The sequence below is a fragment of the Protopterus annectens genome, chromosome 5.part0 (genome assembly GCF_019279795.1).
Source record: "Protopterus annectens isolate FY-2018-M chromosome 5.part0, PAN1.0, whole genome shotgun sequence".
Lineage (NCBI taxonomy): Eukaryota > Metazoa > Chordata > Ceratodontiformes > Protopteridae > Protopterus > Protopterus annectens.
In genome coordinates, this window is record NC_056735.1 from 1,456,521,191 (window position 1) to 1,456,541,839 (window position 20,649).

Here is a 20,649-nt window from a genome sequence, read left to right on the forward strand (position 1 = left end):
AGGCAATCAGTCTGTAGACTGTTACATGCCTAGTCAATAAATAATAATGATACTAAAGGTGAGAATCAAACTCTGCACCTTCTCCCTATAAATAACTTAACCATTATACAAACTCCCTGTCTAAAGTAGCCCAAATACCTGGGATGGGATCAGAACCCACAGCCTTTTAATCTTTCAGCACCAAAGGGGAGTGTGCTAACCATACGGCCATTGACACTAAAAATAATAATTATTATTATTATTTTTTTTTGGGCAAGTGAATAGAAAGGTTGAAAAACAATGGCCCATGTTTAGGCATAACCTAAACAAAATACAGAGAAGATTAAATAAAAAGTCACAGTACACTCAAAAGAGTGACTTCATATAATAACATGAACTAAGTGTCATATGATTATAGTCACAATAATGTGAAGTTTTAGAGAGACCTTCCAGACACCTTCAGTATATTACCTCCCAGAATTCCTAGATTAAATGATTTGCCACTGTGATAGTAGTCTTTTATTGACTAACACAGGCAAAGACAGCTACATCACATACATAACTCAAGCCAAACATCAGCCCACCTAAATTTGACCCTTCAGTGTCCTCCCACAGAGTTCATCTCGTTTGTATACTGTATTACACTCAATTCCCCACTCATAGAAACAAAATGCAAGTCATTATTATTGGTTTCATTTTCATAAAATCTTTTTATTTACTGTTTGCATATACCAAAACATATACATTTGGAAACACAAAGGAAAATTAGGTGTATACATAAATACACCATTGTTTTTTGAATCAGACTGCAACAGATATGTGATCTGCACTTTTATCCTGTAAAACTTGTTGCGAGTTAACAAAAAATGTGATTTAATTAAGCAATAACCAACGATGTGGTGTGGAATATTGAAGATTTACCCATGGTTGGTGTGGTTTACGCCCGAGTGATTAAATAAAGCCAACCGTGGGTAAATCTTCAATATACCACAACCACGGAGTCGGTTACTGATATTATACAATCAGGAGCGGCCTTAGGTCAACTGGTGCCCTAGGCAAAAGGGCTCCACAGCACCCCCCAACACCAGCTGGTGCCCCCATCCTGGTCTACCTACACCAAATAAATAGTGGAAAAGTGCCCCTGCTACAGCTGCGCCCTAGGCGGCTGCCCAATGACATTATGTAAGAAAAAAATACTTACTTTTCTTAAATAATGTCATTGTATAACGGCGCATTACTGTTCTTATGCTGGTTGTGGTATACTACTTCCTTGTTTTGATGTACTGAGCATGCGTATGGGACTTGCGTCCCACACATACCCAGTACATCAATGCTTTGAAACGGAAGCAACGGAGAAAAGAAAGTCTCCGTTGCTTCGTTTTTTTCTTTTTTTTTTTCATTTGTTAAAAAAAATGTTTTGAGCACTTTATATCAACGGAAAAAAGTCCGGGCAACCAGACCTTTTTCCGTTTGTATATTGTGGGATTTACAAAAGGCACACTGGCCAATCAGCATGCACATTTTGGAATATTAATGGGGGTCATTGTATAATCTGCATTATACAATGATAGTTCATTACTATTCAAACATGTGCACACTGATCAGTCAGCCCAACCAGCATGCCCACTGTACATTGAACATATACCAATAGAAAAAAGTCCAGTTGTTGAAGTACCATTGAGTGGCCAGACTTTCTTCTATTAGCATATGCTACGGAGGCATACATTTCAACTGTCTGGATTTTCACAAAATATCCAGATTTTTTCCTCATATTTTTGGTCTATTCCTTATACAATTTGTGGTTTTCCGACAAATTGTTGAGGAGTAAAGTCATAAATAATGACACACATTTCAGTTTCAGACTTCATATCCTTCAGACAATGCATGATAACACAAATCTTATTATTCTAGTAGCTTTCTAAGTTTATAAGTGCAACATTTACAATCAGTCCCTATTTTGGGGGCCTTTTTCCCCATTATTTAAGGCTTTGTCCACATTTCTTGAGATAAGAAGTTGAGAGGTACATACAGAGGGCAGAGCAATTACAAAGAAAACCAGGTACACTCTGCAAAACTAAAGAAACATACCTGATTTTCCTTGCATTTCTGCCCTGTCTCTCTTGTACCTCTAAAGTGCCCAGATTTAATAGTAAACAAATAAAAGCAATGAAGATCTTCCTTTCTCCATTGCTTGTTTTCAACAGCTCTGCTATACTATAAAGTGTGGGAATGTAAGTCCCATACTCATACACAGTACACCAACAAACATAGAAGAATGAGCAATTGATGCAGAAGAACACTATGGCGCAGTCATACAAAGACATTTTTTAAGAAAAGTAACAAATTCCTTTCTTAAATAATGTCATTGTATAACAGCAATAACTGATTATGGATGTGCTTATATGAGGATTTACCCAGAGTTGGCTTTGTTTAATCAATCAGGCTTCGCCCTTGTGATCAAACCATGACAGTTGTGGGTAAATTCTCAATATACCCACAGCCACTCATCAGTTACTGCTTAAACATTTGTGTTTCTTAAGTGGCACAGAAAGATGTGTGAACTTGTGATATTCTTCTATGACAATGGAAAATATATAAACACTGTAACTAAAGCTGAAACATGCTTCTTCTGGGAAATACAGCAATTATGCATAAGATGTGAAATGTGTTTCAGTCTTTTGAAACAGGCTGTAATTTGCTTTATGTAGTCATTGCAAGCTTTGTGTCTCTTCCATGGCCACAAAGCTAATAAGCCATAAAGGTAAATAGAAATTCTGTAAAGGAAGCAGCTTGTCCAAGTCAGGAAAAACATGAAAAACAACTTGCTAGTATTTAACAAGCCATAAAGGTAAATAGAAATTCTGCAAAGGAAGCAGCTTATCCAAGTTAGGAAAAACAAGCATGTTAGTATGTAGATGTCAGTGCATATAGCTAACAGGCTCTGCTGAACTGCTTCTCTGGAGATCTGCAGACTGGATGAGAAATGTATAAGCGATAGGTGGAGAATGAAACAATTGAGAAGGAGTACTATCCGGGAGTTGTGGTATGAGTTTGCTCTTTACAGTTTTGTCTCTGTCTATGATATATTCTGAAAATTCGGCTTGTAGAACTTGGTCAATACATAGTTCAGTCAAGAAATAGCTACAGGATAAGTCCAGCTGTAGACAAGCATTTCCCATTCCTGTAATGCCTTTCATCAAAAGGACTAATTTCTATTTCCTAATTTCATATTTCTCTGTATTTTTAAATTTTAACAGTATTGTCTAACTCATTCTTTTCTAGGTATTTGTATTTGTTTACTTAAACAAAAATTTTGGCCGGGCATTTTTAAATCAATCTTTCAATGTATTTCTTTATTTATTTATTGATAGGGGGTTATTTGTTGATAAATGGTGACAAGCTGCTGGCATTGACTACTAATTGGCCAGACCATTCTGCATAAACTGTCATTTTTGTTTGCAATTATTTTGGCTTCTTAAGAAGAGTGAAGCAGTAACTGGAAGATCTTCAGTCTGGTATTTTTTGGGAGAAGGGACAGTTTACTGTCTTGGGCTAGAACAGAACACTGTAGTGCTGGAGATTATCAGCCTTCTCTAGAAAACAGTATACTTGTGCATATGTGCATGTGTGTGTGCGTGTGCCTGTGCGTGTGCGTATGCGTGTGTGTGTGTCTGTCTGTATGTAAAAGCTTATTTAAAGTACAGTTACTGTGGACAAATGAGCTGTGGAACGCACTGAAACTCAGATGCAGTAGTTAACAGAGGGCCTGCAGAGCTAGGCCCAAGACTCTGCTACAGAATTTGCTCATTGCAAAGACTGTTTTTGGGAATGGATGGCACAGGCCCGTGTCCAGGACAAAATGGCACATTTCTTGCATGAAGGTAAACTGCACTTAGTTGTTAAGGGATTCATATTTGTGTATCTCGTCTATACTTTAATCTGTTAAGAAACAGCAGGGTGACTTGTGAGATTACCCCCTTATGACCATCAGATTTTTTTAGAGTAAATATAAAGTTATTGATGGGCAGTGAAGCAGATCCAATCACCATAGCCTCTTTGCCAGAAACTAATTTATACAGCATTTGCATTGTTGGAATTCAAACTTACATCTAGTCATCTTAGCATTTCACAGATAGTTGGCAGAGGTGGGATTCAAACACCCGACCTGGTCAACATGACATCACAATACCATCTATGCATACATTTTTATTCAATAAAATATTCTCTCCAATAACTTTCCGCTACCACAGCTGGCATAGTGTTTAAGGTCTTTGCCTCCCTTGCACAAGATTCAATCCTGACCTCCGGCCAATGCCTGTGTGGAGTACAAATGCTTCCCTTGTGTTTTGGTGGGATTATACCCACCTCCCAAAACCAAGCTTTCCAACTCAAACTCAGAACAGAGCTGTGGGCAGCAGCACAGACTTTAGATGGTGTCTATCAGGTGAAGACTTGAATAAACCAAGTGCTTTGTGCACCAACTGTGGTGTTCAGTATCCTCTAGATAGGAGAACACAGACCTAGAATAGCCACTCAAAGGTGTAAACATTGGCTCTAGATGATTATTCTGCCTTGACTAATGTCCAGAAAGATAGGTATGGGAATTTGTCAATGATAACTGCATTGAGGACTCCGCCTACTCTGACCTAAAGCAGGGGCCCATATGTGCCCTTATTGGCCAGTGTGTGCCTGCCATAAACCCCAGCAGCTCTGGGTCAGTAAGCTACTGGCTGGCTGGAGCATAATTGCATAGTTTAGTTATTTACGATAACTATGTTAAGTGAAAGCTGGACTTAAAACTAATTCACTTGCCAAGCATGAACTTATAATTGCGGCACTCAGTCTATCTTCACTGACAGGACACAGTTTAGCAGTGGAAGAAATGATGGTAAGAAGTTGGACATCCTTTGTATTCAGGAGACATAATAGAAGAGCAGTGAAGCAAAGCCACTTGTCTTAGGATCCAGAGTTTACTACTCAGGGAGAGGACAGACTAGAAATTGTGTAGGAATTGTGGTGAGGGATGTTAGTGAGAGACTCGTGGTAATCAGTCTCCAGTGTAACAACGGGGCAGTATTCATGATCTCAGCCTATGCCCCACAGCAAAGAGTGATAGTGAATAAAAGAGATGAAGAAGAACGGCAGCACCTCAGAACAGCATTAGTGAGAACTATACAACAATTATGCAGTCAAGCCAGTTATGGCGATAAGGCACATAAGGAATCTGGTGGTGGAATGCAGAAGTCCTGAAAGTCATCAAAAGAAAGAAGGAGTACAGGAAAAGGGGGGATATAAAATAGATGGACCAGGCTAAGAAGAAGAAGAAATACTAGTTAGCTAACAAAAAGACTGAGACCACCTGCAATAGCAAAAAACAAGGCACCAGAGGCACTCTAACAGCTTCTGGAAAGTGACTCAGCAGACAGCATAAAGAAATCTTATCGGGATGCAAGGCAAAGACAGCAGGATAAAGAAGGTTATTATCAGACACTCTTCATAGACAGGAACCTGCTCACTAATCAATGGGACATCAAAAACAGATGGAAGGAGGACTTCTGGCAGCTTCTTGATTAAAGAAAACCCCACAGAATCTGCAACACCCCAGACACAGCTTATGATGAAAAAGGGAAAGGAGCCCACCCTAGAGGATGAGAGAACAGCACTAAGGAAAATGAAGCTGGGGAAAGCAGCAGGCTCAGATAAGGTCATGGCAGATATGATGAAGATGTTGGGTGGGAGAAATGATTCTAGGGTACTCACAGCAGTATGGAAAGAAAGCCATATCCCAGATGACTAGAAGTATAAACATTCTAGTAGGTATAAAATAGCAAAGGGAACATTCACAACTCTAGTACCCGGTATACAATATCAAAGGGAACATTCACAACTCTAGTACTGGTATACAATAACAAAGGGAACATTCACAACTTTGAGCAGTATAGAGGTATCAAACTCCTGTCGCACTGCATGAAAAGTTCTCAAGAGTTGTAGAAAGTAAGATGAGAGTTGAGCAGTTCAAATTTAAATCAGGATGCATAACTGATCTGATGTTTCCAGTGAGTCAGATAGCTGTGAAGCTAGAGATGAAAGAACACTTCAACTGGGCATTCTTAGACTTGAAGACAGTATATGACGAGGTAGCAAGAAAGCTGATGTTGGCAATTCTGCAATGGGTTGAAGTCCTAGAAACACTGCTAGTATTAGGGCAAGCTATGTACAGGGCTATGTACAAGGACCCAATGGCACAAGTCTAAACAGTGTTTGGACTCACAGAGGGGCTTCCCAGTAGGAGTGGTTATGCTTCAGGGTTCAGCTCTGAGCCCACTGCTGTTCATACTGTTGATGGAATACATTAGCAAACAGGTTGCAGTGGACAGATCAACAAATCTACTGTATGCAGATGATGTGTCATTACAACCAGGCTCTGAACAGGAACTTCAGCACATGATAGGGGAATGGAATGTAAAACTGAAGGCACACAGGATGAGTATGGATAAGACATTTCTAATGGCAGTAAATTGAGAAATCAGAAGAAGTTGAAAATTGGGATAGAAGGGAAAATAGTGTAACAATTTAACAGCTTCAAGTATATGGGAGGGGTGGTTGAGGAGAAGGGAAGTCTGAATGAGGAGATCAAAGCTAGAACCAGAAGGGCTTCTGTCAACTGGCTCAGAGCGTCAGGGGTAGTGTCAAAGAAGCTGAAAAATAAGGTGTATAAAACAGGGGCATGACCAGTACTACTGTATGGTATAAAAACTTAGGCAATGAAGGCATTGCAGCTGAGGAAGCTAGAGGTGATGAAGATGAAGTACTTCATATGGGTAGTACGATGCACACTGTGGAACAGTCAAAGGAATAAGGGCATCAGAAGAGGAGCTCATTTAGCTCCATTTGCAGAGGTGAAAGGGAATAGAGTACAATGATTTGGGCACCTGCAGGATAGCAGAAGATGAAGACAATCTAGTGAAGAAGATTTGGGACAGGCAGGAGGAAATGATGGCATCCAGCAAAGAGATGGATGGTTTATGGGAGAGAAGATCTGCGACTCTCAGGCATAAGTGCTGAAGAAGGTATGAGAGTGGCATTGAATAGAGAGAGATGGCAACAGTTCATGCAACACCCTGATCCCATGTAGAAAAAAATGGGTAAAAGGGATCTGAAGATGATGATGATGATGCACTTTCTACTACCACTCTACATTTGCGCACCACACATTGGCATTGTGACAATAGACAATTGCTGCATGTCCAGTTGTCTGGAACTAGTATGACCAGGCACTCTCCATTGCTTGATTAGACGTACTGATTAACTTATTGTCACCCACAGTCCTTTGTGTGACAGGTGGTGTTTTCTCTTCAATCATAGAACATCTTAATGTCCTTCTATCATATAGGGACAGGTGTATGGTGAGGTAATATGACATCCTAGCTTTTTCATCAGTGATTCATACATCCTATCTGGAGAGGAATAGACTCGGGTTAATCAAATGATCTTTCTGGTTCAAGAACTCAGTTTCCTTTGCCCTTGCTGTAGCATCTGTGACCACCTCTTTACTGAGTTACCTTAATGGAATAATGGAAGCTGAAGCACCATGGTTCAAACTCTGTACCCTATCAGAAGCTGAGCTGGGGTGTGCCAATTTGAAAAAGGTAAGTGAGATGTTCTAAGCAATGATTGTGCATTTTCTCAAAAGGGTTTTCACTATCTGAACATGGTGCTGAGACTCACCACCATTCTATGTGCATTTTGAGTTGAAGGTGACATATCTGAGCCCATAGTTCTCTGTAAACTGAATGAACATGTGCCCACAAAAGTAGGATCCATTGTCAGACAGTTGGATCACTATACCTGGCAGACATCAATTTTGGATGAGCCACCATATGTTTGGATTGAACAACTGCTATCTTTACAGTTTCCACAGACCAGATAATGCTTTCAGATAATTACTACTGTCCAGTCTGAACAAGACTGAGTAAAGTTTCATCTAAGACCTCTTTGGAAGTTCATTGAGTATTACTGTCTCATTGGTAATGATTCATATTTTAATAAGCAAGCAATAATGCCCTTTAAAACAGATGTTACAGGGAAATAACAGACCATGCATGGATGTTGTAACACTTATATGCACACATACACATCATAAGGCTCCCAAAGATTTCAGTTCTGAAGCCCAAATTTTGTACTGATTAGGTGCCGTACTTTTTACCAGACTGTACTTTAATACCCCACCTCCCCCTTCTAGAATGTCGAAAATCCAATGAAGGTCACTGATTCTGCAAGCCCATTATCTAAACATTTGCAAATTCACTACAAGCTCATTCAACTATCACTTACCTTTGGGCAACAAGCTGCTTCTCTAGCCAGTTGTCTACATCATAAAACCACTGATGACCCTTGTTGGCTTTGTTTGGAACAGTGTTGTGCATGGATGAAGATCATAACAAAGTGAGAGATGTTTTTCTGGCCAGTACTTTTTTCATTACTCCATCCAGTCATTTGTATTTTGGCCATCTGCTTTGGCAAGTCATCACTGAGCTTGGTCAAGTATCCTGGACCTCATTATAGGTTATCTGCCACATTGTCTACACAAATTATTGATATCCTCTTATCAGATCTGTATCTGATTGCTCTTTGTCTCCCACCTTGAGTCTTCAGCTCACAAGATGAAATGTCTTCTAACAGCAAAGTCTTGTTGTAAAATGACAAGTTCAGTAACAGTAGCTTCTGCTCCTGAACTAAATAGTCTGGATTCTGGACAGGAGTTTTCCCAGAGTTTTGGTACCTGAAAAACTCATCAGAAGTTTGTGACGTGTCAGATTGAAAGCACCTCCCTATATGGAAGGCTTTGATCCTTTCACATGTTCAAGTAGGGCCTAGGACTTCTTTCTCTAGATGTGTGTAACACTCCTCCATACCACATCATAACTGAAATGTGTATGTAACTTCCTATAATCCTACTCTTTCTGTAGGAACATGGCCCTCACCCCATGTGAGAATGCATCCTCAGACCGTTTCATTTGTTTGCTAGGAGAACATGTCAACACAGTATTGAATGCAAGCTCATGTCTTCGCTGGTTAAATGTTTTCCTTCAAATACTACCTTAGCACCTGTGGCTCTTCTGTGACACTAGGTTATTATGTGAATTGTCTTTTTCAGCTAAAAACAAGTAACATCTCCTTAGCTGTGTCACCATTTCAAGGAAGCTTCACACTTATGTAACACTGAATATTTCTGTCAGCTTCCAGCCTACACTAGTCTTTTCTGGGTTATACTACACTTAGCTAATAAAATATAAACAAACATTTTGCCTCACTTTTACTCAGTTCACATTTCTCCATATTGAGTGTGGGACCTGCTTTCTGAATCCTGTATACTGTGGTATGTAGTCTGGCATCATGCTCCAGCTGCGTTTTCCTCATCCCTATACTAATTCACATTGGGAGTCCAGCAAAGACAAATGATATTCACTTCTGGAAGAGTTCTGGGACAGAGGCAATCCTAAATGGTAATCTGTTGAAAAGCATTGCCTAAGCATATCGACGAAGGTTGTGTATTTTGTAAATTCCTCACATATTGGAATTTTCAAAAGCCTATATTTGCATAAAAGTTGCATAACATTGGTACTCTGCCTAACATTCTCAAAGTCTGTTCCATGGGTAACAACATGTATTTTTTTTTTTTTTTGCACAGTACATCATTGAGCCTGGTGTGACTGACAGAGATACATGCTGTAGTATTTTAGTTGGACTCTAGCACATTGATTAAGTATCAATCTATTGGAACCTCCACATTGGTTATGCCACCTAGACCTTCCATGCATGTAAGCTCTTCTTTAAACTTCAGACAATAACTTCATGCTGTGCACCAAAAATACTAAAAGCATAATCTTCATCAAAATACAAAAAGGCTCCACAATCCAAACAACTGGACAATACAGGATAACACTTAGAAACCATTCCATACTTCAAATACCTTGACAACTGGCTGCAACAATCCATGAACTCTCACTTTCACATCACCATTGTCAATTTTAAAATTCCCTTCTTTTCTGAACCAAAATAATCACGCTTTATGTCACTCAAACATAGTCTAGCAACTGGAAAAGGAGTTATCCTATCACAGCTAGAATACCACCTCCCAATTATTGCCAAAACCTCAAAGAAAAAAAAACACTCAGCTATGCAAACCCCATCTTATCAAATCTGTCCTAATTAAACCTAAATAATTTCCCGTCAGCGAAATATTCACAGTTTTCCTAGCCTTCCTAATCCACAAACTCATAGGAAGACTTCTTCATTTTCTTACCCAGCTAACTCTCTCAAATATTCACATCCTGCAAACTTAAATCACATTCCTCTCTCTTCCTCTCCATCACTCTCACAATACTCCAATTCACTGACATAGCTTCTTAGCAATAGCCCCTCAGACATGGGGAACACTCCTACAACCCTAAGAGACATCACCTCCTTCCTCAATTTTAGACATCAGATAAAGACATGTTTATACAAGAGCTGCTTGTAAATGCTTTTTCTCCACATTTACTTCCATAAATCCACCATGCCTCCTATATCCTAGCTCCCTATATTCACTGTATGATTTAATGCTGATATCCATGCTACAGTAACCCCTCTCTCTCTCTCTCTCTCTCTGTCTTCTTCTAACTGTTTGATCTGCTTAAACTAGGATTCCGCCATAGGGGTTTATTCCTGAACTTGGCACTGTATATGTGTCTTATGGGGACAGATACCTCAATGCATGCTTTGAAGTGGGTGTGTACACTATCCACAAATGTGGTCATCAAGGTGAGGAGGTTGCTTAAATGTCATCAGCTCACCAGTTAGATTGAGTAGCTTTGCCTTAGAGTTCTCTTTAAAGACAGAAAGGTTTTGTGGTAACTCAGGTTTTACCCTCATACTGAGTGCTACTGAACAGTGATCAGATTTGTCCAGCAATGTATACACTATATTTATAGGAACCAAGTCCAGTATTTTTGAACCCCTAGTTGGGATTTGAACTAGTTGGTCAAAAGACCTGGCAATAATGAAGTCCAAGAATCTTTGTGCACACTTATTTTGCGGTGCTGTAAGTTTTCCTGTTAATGAAAGGATGCTTGAAGTCTCCCTTAAGAATAGCTTTAGGTTTGATAGGGAGAGATATCTGTTTGTTTAGCTGTGGCATAAGGACTGTAGGTGACATGGATGGGGATACTGTAGTTGGCTATAAGGACACTATCCTGCATCTTAGAAATATGGACATGCTCCTTTCAATAACACTGTAATTTTTGGTGTTTGGTCTGAAAGAGTGGTAGACATTGAAACCCTGCACTTCAAGGTTACATTCACTGTTCTGAAACAATGTTTCAGTAACTATGCAGATAATTATATTGTGGAGAGTGAAGTGTGTCTGTAAAAAGTGTAACTTCTTACTTGGGCTTCTAGCATTGAGCAATGCCACCTTTATATAGTCTTGACTTTGTTTGGTTATTTATGTAATTTGAGGAGAATTACCTTGCCTAAAATTGTCACTATGCCGCATACCTCTCAACTGTACAGATTTTCGCAGAATGTCCAGATTTTTAACCCATATTTTTGGTCAGTTTTTCATAAAATGATGGTTTTCAGGCAAATGAGTGGCAAATCATTAAAGACTGACGTTAGAAAATAATGACAGGCATTTAAGTTTCACACTCCATGCCCCTCAGATAATTCATGCTAATGCAAAACTTGTTATTCTATCAACCTTCTTAGTATGTAAGAGCATTATTTAGAATTTGTCCCTATTTTGGGGCCTTTGTCCCACTTTTATTTATGCCTTTGTCCAGATTTCTTGCTCTAAGAGGTTGAGAAGTATGCACTATGGAGAAAGAAAATGTTTTGGCCAATATACAGAAGCTTTGACGAAAGAGGTGCAGGCCATCACTAGTAAAGCAGTTAGGGTCGTCAGGCATCTTCTCCCAGCCTGATAGATATTGGATCCCCTTAGAATGACATGTCTAACTAAGTCAATAACTAAAGTTAATTATGTTTTGATTGCATTGTGGCATTATTCTTGGTGATGGTAGGATACTGCTCTGTACTAGTTTTAGATGCATATCTAAGGTTAACAAATACTTGCACCACTCACATATCATACTATCTAGTGGAAGAAGCAAATAGCTGTCAGTAAGGGTGAGTAGATCTTGCATTGCCTCAGGCTGCCTAGTGCTATCAGACTGGTAACAGACAGTGAGGTAAAGTGCAACATCATTATATTTAGTGACTGATGAAAGAGGGAGTATTACTAAGTACTAATGAAGTGCAATTGCAGGAAGAGGTCTACATAACTGAACACAAGGAAGAACAATGGAGCACAGCAGCAGAGTTACAATTAAATATATACAGTAGCAGTAAGACTACAAAAGCCAATAAAAAGTGTAGTAACAACTAATAGATATAGTCAGCAACTACCAACTTAGCTTGGGTGCCACAATAACAGCTTAGTACAGTGATGAGGCAATCTGTAGTTTACAATAACAACTGGACTCAAGCTCAGAATGCACACAGCAAGCAAAGCAAATAAAAAATACAAAAGGCAGTAGCGACAATAGCAATATGTTATTGTTACTTATAGCAATGACTTTAAATTGGTTTGGATGCCACAATTACAGTTTTAGTGCAAATTTACAAATCACACCAATGACTCAACCTAGACTCAGAATGCCCACAGCTGGCAACAGTACAGTAAGACAGAATTCTGCCCTAACAGATATTGCTACTATTTGTAAGTATTTTCAGACTCTGTTCATAAATATACAGGACTGCACTTATGCATCCATCACTGTCTGCAGCTGTGCCCAATAATCCACATGATTTCTCAAGTCCATAGCTGTGCTCATGTGTCCACAAATGCACTCTATCATCTACAGGAGTGTGAAAATGTATGAATGTTGGATGCTGTTGTCTGTTCAGTTCAGTACCCACTAAGTAGGTATCAGAGGGGTCACCACTTTACAGACTTTTTAATACAGAATCAGATCATGTGAACAGTTGAATCTGTTGTATATAGATAACAACAATGCACAACCATGTTGCAGACTACACAGCACATCTCAGATGTGGGGTTTGGTGATCTATTGAAGTCTATGTAGGTAATCTTGGCCCAGCAGAGTAAAATGATGTCAGACATACAAAGTCTAAACAAACAAACCAGAGCGCAGAGGCCAATTAAAACTCCTACTGCCCTTGCAACCAATGGCAAATTTTATCCAGATCAATAACAGCAACCCCCTCACCCCAGGCAATTACTTGTTAAATCATTTCTAAATACCAAACTCCAACACAGCACAGCACAAAAAATGCAACACAGTATTTAAAATCTGCACTTGCACAGTCTAATTTAAGTGCAAAAAGAGAAACGTACTTCACAGAAGTAGCAGGATCTGGTTATGAGGAATTACTAAAGCCCTAACACACACAATTTCTTTCCCAATTTTTGTTCAAACCCCTTAGCATATGCCTGAATATATAGATTAGTCACTCCTACCAATTTTACCCAGCGTATGGTTTGACTTTATACTCATTAGCATGTTTAAATATACATAGACTTATGTTTGTCCTAATGTAATTATGCTTTTTATGTTTTCCTGCTGATTAACGAAACTAAAGAATAGCTTTATACAATGTTTTACTGTTTGTATTACTGTTTCTATTTATTTCCTAACTTTGCTTGGTTTTCAGTTTGCTGTATTCCTATTAATTGATTGTTATACACTCACTACATGTTGCTGTAATGCATTGCTAAATGTTTGCCTACCTCTGGCCCAGGTTATGGTGTGAAGATATGTGAAGGCTGCCACCCTAGCTAGATAGAATTTTGTAGATAATTCTATGTCTTTGTAAATGTGAATATAATCCACAGGTTTGTCCTCTTAAATGTAAGAAAACTGTGTTAAATGTTGAACTTCAAAAATGTAACCACAGTACCCTCTGCTGGAAGAAAGTTGATAAGTTAAGCATTGTATGACTGATCTCAAAGCTCAGAGACATAATGTCTAGACTGAGGAATTCCTTCTATTGTTTTGAGTTAATTGCTAGATTTTACATATATAATGTCTTTTATTGCTGTGGTTTCCTGGCCAGGTGCAAAATCAAAGAAATGATAAAACTCTGAGTTTCTGTTAGCCTGGGAACTGGAGAAGAATGATGTAATCTAAAATGAGTCAGCAGTGATGTATTACCAATTTAAGAAAATTCAAAGAGAAAGAGATAACATTTTGGATTTTGTCTAAAGAACATCCACTCACCAGTACTCTGCCTTTGCTCTATATGTAAGTTTATTTAGAACTGTGATTGCTCTTAGAGTTAGATAGGAATTTAGTCAGATTTAGTCTAGCTGTTTTCTATATTTATGTCAAACTATTCTACAGTATTATTTTAAGCATTTTCCTGTGATTTCTGAACTCTTGACTAGCTCTGTGTTGAACAGAGAAGATTTGTCTTGTGTTTTTATTATTTATTATTAAATATTTTAAATCATACATGTCAAGCAGAGTGCCTCTTTGTCCCTCTTTAAAAGGAACCTTGATGACTGGATGGGAGAAAGGAAATTCACCCCGGGGAGCACGTCAGTTGCCCTGCTAGACAGGGGTCCAGGGAAGTAAATAGTGTGGGAAGAAATAGCCAGGGAATTGTTATGGCTAGGCTTGTATAGGCCCTAGGGCCGATAGCCTAGTACCAACCTATGAACCTATGTCTTTTCATAGCCCTCTACTTCTTTTCTTTCATCTATGTGACCAAAGCCAAATTCTCATGTCTAGACAGACCTTGGAAAATATAAACAGTCACTGTATCTTCCTTCCTGGTGTTAAGGCAGTATAAGAGCATTTCTGATGATGGTGGTAGTGGTAGGTTATCTGTGGCATCTACTGGGGAAGGAACTGTAGCAGAGTCCTAACTGCTTCTTTAAGTGAGTAGTGGGACACAGAACATGTTGCTCTACTAGATGATCTTTACAAGATGGAACTACCCTACTGCACTATGGGTAAGGAGACATTGTAATACCAGTGTTAATATGTTAAACCATACCTCTCAGCCTCTTAGAGCAAAAAAACTGGACAAAGTCATAAATAATGGAGGACAAAGGCCCAAAAATATGGACAGTTTTTAAATATTACTCTTACAAACTTAGAAAGTTGATAGAATAACAGATTTTCCATTAGCATGAATTTTATAAAGAACATGAAGTCAAAAACTTAAATGCCTGTCATTATTTTCTAACTTCAGTCATCAATGATTAGCCAGAAAACCACAATTTTAGAAGAAACAGACCAAAATATGAGGCAAAAATCTGGACAGCTGAGAAATATGTGTTTAAGTGGTATCAAGGACTTTGATACAGTACAATGGACTTTGCATTGTTGACAGGAAAAGGCACTATAGGAAAGGAAGTCAGATTTACATACCATCCATCCCAACAGGGGATTCACCCTAAACAAGGTCTTGACATGTACTTTAATTCAGTTCTCTGCCCCCACTAAGAAATAATGTAGATGAAAGGATGTTTTAAATAACAGCAGATGGGAACTATGTGGCCTCTCACTGTAAAGACTGTAATAATTAAGTTCATTTGTAACAATTTGTCTGTTAGCACATAACTGTCTGATTCCTTGTGTGTGTGTGTGTGTGTGTGTGTGTGTGTGTGTGTGTGTGTGTGTGTGTGTGTGTGTGTGTGTGTGTGCATATCATCAGTATAAGACAAGGATAACACATAATCTGCTTTCTTATATGTCTGTAGACTTTAATCGAAAAGGTCCCCTAGCATTATTTAACTAAAAAAATGTTAAATAAATAAGATTAGAGTGGTATGTAACATAAACCGACAATGCAAATTTTCACTAAAGACAACTGTGCTTGGGTTTCAGTTTTCTATGAATAAAAAGAAGAGTAAAACTACTTTCATATTGCACTGAAAGTTTTTAGCATTTTTGTGGGATTGTGGTTGGAGTATGTAGGGTATTTTAACTCATCTAAACCTATAGCACCTTTTGTGTATACTTCCAATTCACAGCCATGGCTCATTATGGCGTGCAGCACTTTTTTGGGTCTGGCTTCATTTACCAAGTGACTTATCAACTAATAATAGGCAATACTGGAAAGTGCAATGAGTTATTAACACAATTACACAACAATTGTTAATCTAGGATGCAAAGTAAGGCAGTAAAGAAATGAATCACTGTTCATCAGCTATTATTCATATTTTTATATTCATGTTCATATTTTCATAACTGCGAACTGCATGTTATTGAGTGGTATGGCGTGATATGCCATGGTGCGAGACAGGGAAATTCATTGTCGATATCCATTTATATCACACTATACTTGAGATGTCGCTAGTTGCTTGTTAGTAATTATGAAAATAAACAATATTTCCTTATGCTTAATACTACAAAAAAAAAAAAACAAGTGATTCAAAAACTGTTGCATGACATTAGATGAAACATTGAATGTTGTTAAAGAAAACAATCTTTCAAATTTGCACAATAATTTGCAAATCTTGAAAAATATTCAATATTATTTTTACTGCTAATTATACAATTTAGCATATATTTTCATATGTCTCTAAATATCTCAATATGCGTACACCCATAAAGGAATTTCTTGTTGTTAAGTGAAAACTTATGTCTGGTTACCAAATAATATAATCTGGGGTTTGCGTGCATTATAATATAGTATTTATGGAAAGGGTATGAATGCACTGATATTATCACTGCAAATACTTCCTACTGATGACATTGCAATTTGTGCAGCTTTACTAGATTTTAATGTTCACAGAATAGTTACTTTTTGTTTATCTTATCTTTTTTAAGTTTATTTTTCAGAAGGTGCTCTGGAATGCAAGATATATGTATAGACTGCTAGAGGCATGACATTCCACACCACTTAGGTGTTAATGAGTTAATACATTTTGTGACCCTTGAGCTGGCATGAGTGAGTACACATGGCCAATTGACATTTAAAGGTAGGACACAACTCTAGATGACTTTCAGTGTTCATCATAACACAATTTTACACCTGTATATTTCTTTAATATCTCCCACCAACCTTCATAATCTAACATTGTTTTCCCCCTTAAACCACAGTTACTACCTCTCTTTACATTTCATTTGACTAGTAGCATTAGGAGGTAATAAACCCAAATAGCCTGCACTCTTAAATGCATTTAACATTCTATTTACCACCCATCTCTGCCTTTGTCCTTAGCCTTCTCTACCTGTCCCACGCCCTCTTGAATGCCTCTGTGTATTTTCCCTCTCCATCTCTCACTGAAATAGTCTATCACATGGGTCACAACTCTATCTCTCTCTCTTTGAAAAAAAGTATTTCCACATCTGGGATTAAGTTAGCCGCTTTAATTTGCTACCTGTGATACTTCCTTTCCACTCTCTTCTGTCACTTCAAAATGACTCCTTCATGTACTTATGTGTCCTCAGCAAAGAGTCTGCTTCTGATCTCTGTTCTCTGAGATTTGTTTGAGATAAACATGCTGAGGTGAACTGAACACAGTACAGATGCCTGCTATATTCCACTACTCTCTTTCCAAATTCATGATATTGTCTGCCTCACCAGAACCTTCTGTGTCCTGTTCAGCTGTCCAGCTATTCATTACCTCAGTCTCTGTCCTATAATAGTGTCCTTCTGTTTTTCTATCAACTTTGCACTCTTCAAGTTTTTCTTCAGGTCTTGTTAGAGACAGAGTTTCCCGTCTTGACCACTGCTAATGTTGAAGGTGTCATCAAATAGCTCTTGTTTCTTGAAAACCTTGTGAAACATGATATAAATATGCTCATCAAGCCCAAGCAAACACTAAACATTATAGCATCCACCTTTCAGTGTTTCTGCACTTGACAGTTAATTCAGCTGCAGTCCACCATCTCCTGTCCACTAGACAACTTCCTATCATAGTAAAAAACCTGCTAACTGAATTTGTCTTAGTTACATCTTACTATCATGATGATGGTATCAGACAGTTACGTCCATTGCATTTCTGCATTTGTGTCAGACCCCTAATCTTCATAACAAGAGAGAGATACTATATAATCTAATAATGTGCAATAACTCTTACAAATTCCCCTTACTACACTTCTCTGCAGCTCGCCCCCTATTCTTCAGCACCTTCTTCTTCTCCTCCCCTTACTCAGAAGTTTTATAAGTGTAACAATACAGGGAGTGAGTGATGTTGTGGCAGTAGTGATTTGTTGTAAGTGTAACAGTAGGGACAGTGAATGATGGTGTGTCAGTAGTGATTTGTTGTAATTGTAACAGTAGGGACAGTGTATGATGGTGTGTCAGTAGTGATTTGTTGTAATTGTAACAGTAGGGACAGTGAATGATGGTGTGTCAGTAGTGATTTGTTGTAATTGTAACAGTAGGGACAGTGTATGATGGTGTGTCAGTAGTGATTTGTTGTAATTGTAACAGTAGGGACAGTGAATGATGGTGTGTCAGTAGTGATTTGTTGTAAGTGTAACAGTAGGGACAGTGAATGATGGTGTGTCAGTAGTGATTTGTTGTAATTGTAACAGTAGGGACAGTGTATGATGGTGTGTCAGTAGTGATTTGTTGTAATTGTAACAGTAGGGACAGTGAATGATGGTGTGTCAGTAGTGATTTGTTGTAAGTGTAACAGTAGGGACAGTGAATGATGGTGTGTCAGTAGTGATTTGTTGTAATTGTAACAGTAGGGACAGTGTATGATGGTGTGTCAGTAGTGATTTGTTGTAATTGTAACAGTAGGGACAGTGAATGATGGTGTGTCAGTAGTGATTTGTTGTAAGTGTAACAGTAGGGACAGTGAATGATGGTGTGTCAGTAGTGATTTGTTGTAAGTGTAACAGTAGGGACAGTGAATGATGGTGTGTCAGTAGTGATTTGTTGTAATTGTAACAGTAGGGACAGTGTATGATGGTGTGTCAGTAGTGATTTGTTGTAATTGTAACAGTAGGGACAGTGAATGATGGTGTGTCAGTAGTGATTTGTTGTAAGTGTAACAGTAGGGACAGTGAATGATGGTGTGTCAGTAGTGATTTGTTGTAATTGTAACAGTAGGGACAGTGTATGATGGTGTGTCAGTAGTGATTTGTTGTAATTGTAACAGTAGGGACAGTGAATGATGGTGTGTCAGTAGTGATTTGTTGTAAGTGTAACAGTAGGGACAGTGAATGATGGTGTGTCAGTAGTGATTTGTTGTAATTGTAACAGTAGGGACAGTGTATGATGGTGTGTCAGTAGTGATTTGTTGTAATTGTAACAGTAGGGACAGTGAATGATGGTGTGTCAGTAGTGATTTGTTGTAAGTGTAACAGTAGGGACAGTGTATGATGGTGTGTCAGTAGTGATTTGTTGTAAGTGTAACAGTAGGGACAGTGTATGATGGTGTGTCAGTAGTGATTTGTTGTAAGTGTAACAGTAGGGACAGTGAATGATGGTGTGTCGGTAGTGATTTGTTGTAAGTGTAACAGTAGGGACAGTGAATGATGGTGTGTCAGTAGTGATTTGCTGTAATTGTAACAGTAGGGACAGCTCCTGATTGCTAAATGACATTGGCCCCTTGGCATTGGGTCTAACTAGATGCTTTAATGAGGAGTGCAGCTAATCACTGCAGCCCCACTGTCTCATAGGCTCCTCTCCTACACAACACATTATGCTAACTTTTGCTGGTATATAGTGGTGCATGGAAGAGAAACTACCATATCTCTAAACACTTCCTCAGCACCTGCCCCCCTCATCTGAATCAAGATATCTGTGCATGCTTTGCAAGCCACTTGGTTACCCCAAGCACATGGCAAAATGCTGGCCAAATGGCAAGAAAAGTGTATGACAATTAGCTGGTATGCCATGTGTTGGAGCAGCATGCCAGAATGATTTAGAATGCTTCCATTATTGTTAAGCAAAAGAGTAAATAGGAGATATGTCACTTAAGAAAGAGCAGTGAATCTGCAATTTTGTGGGAGAAGAGGAGTGCCCTTGGAAAAGTAGCCATTCCTCTATTATTTTAAAAACTGGAAGGGGGTTGCTACAGTACATTAGTACAGTACACTGCATTAGACCACAAGGCCAACTTAGCTTAGAAAATACACCTCTGCCAAGTATTGAACCCTGGACCCTATGAACTACAGTTCAATGCATTAATCTACTAGGCCAACTCAGCTCTAAAAAAATACACCCCTGCCAAGTATTGAACCCAGGACCCTCTGAACTACAGTTTAGTACACTATGCCACTGAGCAACGAGTTTATGTTTTAACAGATATCCATAGAGATGCTTAAAACTGGTTTCATCAAATCTCACATGAGACTATGTGGATACTATTTTGACAAAATAAAACCAAAACTGGAGAATAAAAGCCCAAACCACTTTGTTGTATATGCAGCACACTGATTAGTTCATCCAAATCAGCAACAATAGAGGGAAGACTGCAATCAGATCTCTGATAATAACAAAATCTCTAGGTGTGTAAGACATTGATTTCAAGAGATTCACACTAAAAGAGCAATGAAGTGAAGTTTTAGAGGTAAATCTTGACATACATACTGAGAACACATAACTTGTTACTTAGGATCGGGGGGGGGGCCGGATCATAATTCTTAGTAGTACATAGAGCTTTAACTGCTATGATGATATGGGGAAAAGGAG